Raw genomic sequence first — 7573 nt, forward strand, 5'->3', positions numbered from 1 at the left:
ATGAAATCCGATGTAAAAGATGTGATGTAAAAGAAACTTTGTATCAGACGTGACAAGATAAAAACTATGAAAAAGACGCAACGACAAAAATGCGCACCAGTCAAAAAAGAAACGGCAAAATGTGACAAATTAATAACGTGAAAAGACACGACAAGAAGAAAATGAAAAACAAGACGATAATGACGTAAAAGAGGCAACAATGAGAATTTCATGACATACTGTACGAGACAAAAACCAACACGAAGAAAAGTTCAAACAGACACAACAAAATGGAAAAAAAAAAAAAAACAGAAAAACTCGACGAGAATTTCATCACAGGTGTGAAAAGATGAAAATGACATAAAAACCTGCAACGAAACAAAACTTAAAAAAAAAAAACAGTCGAAGGGAAATGGTGGCAAAGATGTGGCAACAAAATCTCATAACAGATGTGACTAATGGAAACTTCGTAACAGACGCGACAAGATGAAAACTATGAAAAAGACGTGACGACAAAAATGCGCACCAGTCAAAAAAGAAACGAGAAAAATTCGAGAAGTTAATAACGTAAAAGACACGACAAGAAGCAAATGAAAAAATGTTAACGACATAAAAGAGGCAATAATGAGAATTTATGACATATGAGATGAAAACCGATGCAAAGAAGAGTTCAAAACAGACAAAACAAAATGAAAAAAATAAACAAAAAAATGCAGAAAAAGACTCGACGAGAAGTTCATAACAGGTGTGAAAAGATGAAAATGACAAAACATGCAACAAAACAAAAACTATGTAAGATTAAACAAAATGGAAATGGTGGGAAAGATGTGACAAAAAGGAAACTTCGTAACAGACGCGACAAGATGAAAACTATGAAAAAGACGCAACGACAAAAATGCGCACCAGTCAAAAAAGAAACGGCAAAAAAGCGACAAGTTAATAACGTAAAAGACACGACAAGAAGAAAACGAAAAACAAGACGATAATGACGTAAAAGATGCAAAAAATTGAGAATTTTGTACACGAGTTAAAATCCGATGTAAAAGATGTGATGTAAGGAAACTTCGCGTCAGACGCAACAAGATGAAAACTACGGAAAAGAAGTGACAACAAAAAATTATGAAAAACACACTTAATGAGAATTTCTTAAAAGGTCATAAAATGAGATGAAAATGACATTAAAAAATTGGACAAAAACAACATTAAAAAACATGACAAATCATAAATGATGGATTGATATTATTAAGTTATTAAGTTATTAATATTATTAACAATATTAAGTTATTAATTTTAATTTAAGTTTAACTGATATATTTAAGTTGAATCTGTGCGTTTTCCTTCAAAACCAAGTAAATAAACTCAAATTAGAAATGACGGGTTCTTCCAGTCCTTTTCACCAAATCTTCAGCTTTAGAACAACAACACCGATGTGTTTTCTGTGGGTGTGGTGCGTTCACTGACCGTCTTTGGCTCTGGTTTTTCCTGGTCAGGGACTCAGATCAGCTGCTTTGCTCCGTCAAACTTCTCGTGGCGACAGGCCGCCTACGTGGACTCGTACTGTTGGGCGTCCGTGCACACGCACACGCTACCTCTGTGGCTACACAAGGTGAACACGCAACACAACAACAACACAGTAGGTTAAGGTGTAATACCACTCACCGCCACTAGAGGCCCTGAACCTCTCTAAAAATACATGTTTTTTTAGCATGAATTTTTTTAGTATATTTTGAGTATTTCAGCTTATTTTGTGTATTTTTTGCATATAATTGTATGATATACTGTCATTTTTGTGTATTTCTTGTGAATTTCAACATATTTCTTTCTAATTTAGCATATTTTAGTGTATTTTGGTGTCATTTTTATGAATTTTAGCACATTTTTGTATGCGTTTTACTGCATTTTTTTGTGATTTTTTATATTTTTTGCACATGTTGGTGTTTAATAACTCCAACCATCTTTCATGGATGGAGGGGTTCAGGTCTGAGCTTTAGCTGCTTGAACATCAGTAACAGAAACATAAGTCATGGACAAATGGAAATGTAATGTTAGTGGACTGAAACATGGTTCAGACTGGTTCAACACAACTAAAGTACCAACAATAAACAACACTGTACACTGTGAAGTGCCCAGTCCCACTGGTAGAACATCATTGAACCAGTCTGGGTAGATGTTTCTCTGCTCATTAAAGTCTTAAATATAGATGACGATGGTGGGTGTGGTTTGTCACATTCCTAAACCATCAGCTTCACGTGATCAGTCGACAGGATGTAGACAGCCGTGACCTGTGGTCATGTTACCATAGAAACCAGAGGCATGTTGGGAAATCATCAGGTTCCTCTCATCACTGTGACTCTGTATTTTTCTTTGTAACAGATGATGATTTACTTCTATGTTTCTCCTCTTTGTGACAGGATCTAATCAGGGTTTTATCAGCATTTATTAATTTACTTGGTTTTAAAAGCAGGAGAAAATTCAAGACGTCTTCAGTGCAGAGACCTCAGACCATCTAAATTCTAAAACACTGACAGATGATCGTGAATGAACTCTGATTTGTCCTCTGATGTCCAGAGGAAGACAGAAAAAACTGACGAATCGAAGGTCCTGGTCTGTGTTTCTAGTCCATGTAACTGTTCTGAGTCCATGGTTCAAGGTCCTGGTTCTTTTTCCTGGTCCATAATCCTGTTCTGTGTCCCAGATGAAAGACCTAGTTTTTGTCCCTGGTCCAAGGTCCTGATCCGAGGTCCTGTTTCTTGTCCCTGGACCTGTTTGTTGTCTTCATGTAAGTCCGTGTCCGTGTCCTCCAGTTCTTCCCGTACATCCTGCTGCTGGTGGCCGTCCTCATGTACACCCCGCCTTGTTCTGGAGGTTTTCGCCGCTCCGCTGCTTCAGTCTGACCTGGCATTCATCATGGAGGAGTTGGACCGATGCTACAACCGCGCCGTCACTCTGGCCAAGAGGATGTACACGTCTGGAGTCGTCAACGCCGACATGTACGTATAACACTGTTCTGGAACCGGATCACTCTGGACTTGATGGTGTGACACTTGTTGGTCTTTACTTCCTGTTTACTTCCTGTTTACTTCCTTTTTACTTCCTTCCTGGTTACTTACTTCCTGTTTACTTCCTTTTTACTTCCCGTGTACTTCCTGTTTACTTCCTGTCGCGGTCGTCTCCATAGTGACCCGACCGAGGGCTGCTTCAACTACCCTCTGGTGGAGAAGTTCCTGATGACGAAGCGCTGCTCACGGACGCTGCTTCTCCACTACCTGGTGTGTCGCGGCCTGACGTTGGTCACACTGGCGTGCGCCTGCGTCTACCTGGGATACTACCTCCGCCTGGCGCCCGTCACCGACAACTTCAACTGCACGCTACGGGTCGGCCTCCTGAAGTCCGACCCCAGCGTCCCCGACATGGTCCAGTGTAAACTCATCGCCGTCGGAGTCTTCTCTCTGCTCAGGTGCGTGTCCCAGGTCCTGATGATGGAGACGGTGATGATGGTGAGTCCATCCACATGGAGACGCAGAGGGTGGACACGGTCCTTGACCACAGATGATGCTGATAATTTACATCAATGGAGTCAAAGTCATTTTAGTTCAGGTTCCACATACACACCAATATGATCTACAGTGGGTCAGACCAGTAAAACAACAACATAATATCCTATAAATAATGACAACTGCAAATGTTTCTACTTGTTTTAGTGAAAAAAAAAAAAACATTAAATTACGATTACATTTCAGGGCAACACGGTGATGCAGTGGATAGCACCGGTGCCTCACAGCAACAAGGTCCTGGGTTCGATTCCAGTCATTTATACATGTGCATTACAGATCAGATCTACAAAGACTGAAGACATTTACTAACAGAGATATTGTAAAAATTGCACTTGTTCTTTAGACATTTCAGGTTCATATTTGTTCAGGTTATTCAAATTTTATTGTTAAAGGACAGTTTGTAAAGGTCAATATTTTCATAATTACTTTTTTTTTTTTTGCAATAAAACAAAGAGATACATTTGGAGTTGTCATTATATAAGGTTATTATACTGTTACTTTACTTTAGCTCATATTGGTCTGAATGTGGAACCCGAAATAAAACCAGTTGGACCCTTGACTGTTATATAGTAAGTTAATATGTCTTCAGTGTAATTTTTGTACTTTGTAAATTCATCCCGCGGGCCAGTTTGGACCCTTTAGTGGGGTCGGTTTGGACCCTTTCGCGGGCCGCTTTTGGGCCACATGTTTGACACCCCTGGTTGATATTGTTTTGTTTGTCTATTCTCAGCCTCGTTAACCTGGTGGTCTTTACGGCTCTGGTCCCCGTGGTGATCTATGCCAGCCTCCGTCCCCTCTTCTGCCAGGGATACGCCCACTTCCTGGAAATCTACCAATCACTGCCCACCGTGAGCGTCCTGCCCAACCCCGGCGGCCAATGGGACGACCTGTCCCTGTACCTGCTGTTCCTGGAGGAGAACATCAGTGAACTCAAGTCCTACAAGTACATGAAGGTCAGAATCCACTCAGTTCGTCTAATTTTATATCTGTGAGTTTGGTCTTATTCTGTTTCTGCACATTTAATAAATAGATGAGATCGACCATTAAACATTGATTATTATAATGAAAAAAATCTGAGTTTATCAGACACTAAATGACTGTTACAGATCAACGTCAGGTCATTAATTTAATAATTTTTCTGAGTGAAAGTAAAGTATAGATGATAATATGTAGTGAAAACATGTATGTTGTATAGTTTATATGTATTTCTATCAACTAATTTAGTTGTAGGTTATAAAAACATAATGGAGATAATCATATATATTATAATTTATAAGGGAGATTGTATATTATTTTAATTTATATTTCTATTTTTATTGATTTTGTTGCTGATTTTGTTCATATTTTTCCATTTTGTGGCTTTTGTTAAATTTGCTTTAATTTTGTCACAAATTTTGGTTATTATTTTGTCAGTTTTTGCTAATTTAGTTATTTTTAGTTATATCTCATATAGTGTAAATGATGAGGAAAACTGTATACAATTAAACATTATAGCAGATTGTATATTCTATTAATATGAGTTTATTTAGTGCAAATGCAATGGATTATGATGTAGAATTTTATAGATAGATAGATAGATAGATAGATAGATGATAATTATTATATTGATTGATATAGATGCATATACATGTTGTATTTATGTTGTATTTATATAAATTTGTTGTTGTTTTGGGATTAAATAAGTGTTCATTTCTTCCCACTCCTTTTTGAATGTGTAAATAATGCTAAAAATTTTAGGTATTTATTTCTTTTGTATAAATTTTTGTTTTGGTTATATTTTTAATTTGTTTTTGTTGGTTTTATTGTGTTTTTATACATATGAAAAAAATTAATCTCAGATTTATTGCTTAATTGAGCTTGATTTAACTTTTTTTTTCTAATTCAGCACAAAAAACAATGTCAGATGAAGGTTATTTGTAGTTTGAACTCGTCTGTACAGTTAAAACCTTTCACAGACCATTAAAAAAATGGTTGTAATGATAAAATGTTTGTGAAATGAAGTAAAACAGAAACACATTGAAACTTTTTACAGTGTTTTAGTTGAGAATGTGAACTATAAACCCTACAGTCAAAATAAAATGTGTGATATTCAGGACCTGGTTTAAACTCTTAAAGTGTGTTGTGTTTTTTTGTGTCTTTTTGTTTCCTTCAGGTGCTGGAGATGCTTCGGAAACGAGGGGAATGCGCCGGAGAAAACTTCGACCCCATCGACCTGCTGCAGACTCTGTGTCTGGTCAAAATGGACAACGTGGACGGAAACAACGCCGCGGGAAAAACAGCTGTGGTGTGGAATCAGAGACCGACACCCACCACAACACAGGGGTGGAGCTTAAAGGTGAGTGAGTCGATGAACCCGTCATTCTCTAACATCGTACGTTTGTGGGCTTTATAGTTTTATTTCTTAAAGATTAGAACCTCCTCCAATTTTCTGCATAAAAATTGACGTAAAAACGCTTCGTAAGATGCTCAATATTCCTGGAATTTTCCCATATTTTCCCTGTTTGATCGCTTACTCATCTGTAGACGCTTTGGTGAGTCCTGGTTTAAAGGTGTGACTGGATGTAGAGGACGAACAAAGACCTGAACCTCCACCCGATAAAACCAGTTTCATCATCACACACTGGAATGTTCGCCTTCATTGTGTTCAGATGTTTGTGCTTTTAACAGAAGACGAGCACTTTTCCATGTTCATATCTGAATTTTGTATTATGTTAAAGTACGACAGGTTCAGTAAAGATGGAAAAGCCTGAAAATTAAATGACCTGTCGACAAAATTTTAAAAACTGAGACTAAAATCAGACAAAGAAGGAGAACATTCAGACTCTACTGACTTTTTCTTGTTGTAAATTAAAAGTTTGGTCTTTATATTTTGTTCTGATGGATGAGTTTATTCTATTTCTTAAATTTTACCAGTGTGCATTCACTTCTTTTTCATCTTGTTACATCTTTTTCATTTTGTTGCGTCTTTTTCTCTCTTTTTTCTTGAACTAAATTATATGTTTGGTCTTTATTTTGTGGTAAATTCAATTTTAATAACTTTAATTTGAGAGAATCTATAAATATTTAACTTCAATTGCAGAGAATATCAACACTTTTGAACATACATTTCACTCTAAATTATTAGAAAATCCAGGTTTTTGTCATTAGTCTATTCATTTCTTTTCAGTTTTTCTGTTAATTATTTATTGTTCTTCATAAACTTAGTTTTATTTATTCGGATGAATATATATATATATATATATATATATATATATATATATGACCTTATTTTTTTATTTTTATTTTTTTCTAGTGGCCCTAATTCTCTTCCATAAAAAGTTTAATCTCTGTAATTGGAGTTTTTTCTAACCAACTCCCTCTAGTGGTCAGAGGTGGAAACGCAAACCACACAGATTAACAGGAGTTATTTAACCAGGTAAATAAATTCCTGGTAATGAATATTGGTGGAAAAGGGGCTGACAGTACAAGGTTTCACAGACTGCTTGATTGGTCGAATAGAAAGGAGGCGGAGTTTGAACTGTTTTTACCTTTTACAGTGTCCTCAGGGGGTCGAAGGGGGGGTCGTCGATAACTCGACTCCAGTTCTTTGTCTTCTTTATGTGACGGGTTTGTTCATGTGACTCTTCCAGAATGACGCCGCTGATCCACGGGAAAGGTGACGGGACAAGCGGGGCCGAGACTGGCAAGGACGGGGCTGTGCGGCAGAGGGTCATGTGATCATGTGGTCAGTTCTGGACCTGAACCGCCAGGGCGAACTGGGTCCACGACCACTGTTGGTCTTCTGTCTTCGACGTGTTGATGCCGTCCTTTAAAAGAACAGATTTAAGGACTTAATTAAACAAACCAGGGCTAAAACACAGACTCCAGATCTGTTCAATAATGGCATGGGTTCAGAACTCGACTTTAAAATACCTGGATCCACTGTCCAACTGTGTCAGATGTGTTTACGTGTTCAGGACGGTACTGACGTCACACGTCTCATACGTTTTCTTTAAAAAAAAAAAAAAAAAAAAAAAAGAATCAAAGTTTGATGCAGTAGC

General features: G+C 37.4%; 1 pseudogene; it reads left to right on the forward strand.

Moving 5' to 3' along the window:
- Positions 1-7192, forward strand: LOC115431701 (pannexin-1-like; annotated as a pseudogene).
- Positions 7193-7573: the final 381 nt, after the last annotated feature.

The sequence above is a fragment of the Sphaeramia orbicularis genome, chromosome 13 (genome assembly GCF_902148855.1).
Source record: "Sphaeramia orbicularis chromosome 13, fSphaOr1.1, whole genome shotgun sequence".
Classification (NCBI taxonomy): Eukaryota; Metazoa; Chordata; class Actinopteri; order Kurtiformes; family Apogonidae; genus Sphaeramia; species Sphaeramia orbicularis.